Consider the following 928-nt stretch of genomic DNA (forward strand, 5'->3'; position numbering starts at 1 on the left):
TCCTGTCCCTCCAGGCCTTGTCCCCAGTCCCTCTGCAGCTCTCCTGCTCCCTGGATCCTTCTCCTCTCCAGCCTGAACAATTCCAATTTTCTCAGCTGAGGGATCACGAAGCACCTTCAGCCACCCTCCCCCAGGCAAGTGGGATCACAGGGTCACAGGGATGACAGGGATCCCCCTTCCCACCTGCCTGCCTGGAGGGCAGCCACAGGATCCAGACTGCCAAGGGCACGGGGACACCCGCTCCTCTCCAAGCAGGCTCTCGGGGCACTGGGACAGGCACATGTGCCAGGGCACAAGGACACTCTCTCCCTGTGGCTCAGCTCACGTGCAGGGACCATCCTGACTGGAGGGTGTGTCCCCCCCTCAGTGCCAGGTCACAGGGACCCCACAGAACTGCTCAGAGGTGCCCACAGTGTGTCCCCCTGCAAGGACTGGCAAGGCAGGATGTCCCCTATGGGGACACCCCCCAGAGACCCCAGGACATGGGGGGACAGATCTTGGGGACCTGCCAGGGATCCCCCGGGTGACTCCCAGGCCATGGGGACAAAGCCCTCACACGGGGCACAGACACACGTAGGGACACCTCCCACCCCACCGCTGCCCCGGGGATCTCCTGTCCCAGTCCCGGTCCTCACAGACCCTTCCCTGGGAACTCCTCACAGCCCTCACGGTCACAACCACCCGAGGAGCCCTTCAGGACACCCGGACACCCCCAACCCCTGCTCCAGCAGCAGGAAATCCTCTCTGGGATCCCCTGTTCCTCATCACCTCAACACCACCCCAGCCCTCATCCACTTACTGCCCTGCTTCCCCAGTTCTCAGTGCCTCCTCACCATCCCCCAAAACTTACTCCTCAGTGAGCCCCATCCCACTCCAATCCTCGCTCCCTCAGTGCTCCCCGACCCCTCACTGCCCCCTCGCTGTCCCC

This window comes from Geospiza fortis, unplaced genomic scaffold (assembly GCF_000277835.1).
Source record: "Geospiza fortis unplaced genomic scaffold, GeoFor_1.0 scaffold150, whole genome shotgun sequence".
In the NCBI taxonomy this organism is placed as follows: Eukaryota; Metazoa; Chordata; class Aves; order Passeriformes; family Thraupidae; genus Geospiza; species Geospiza fortis.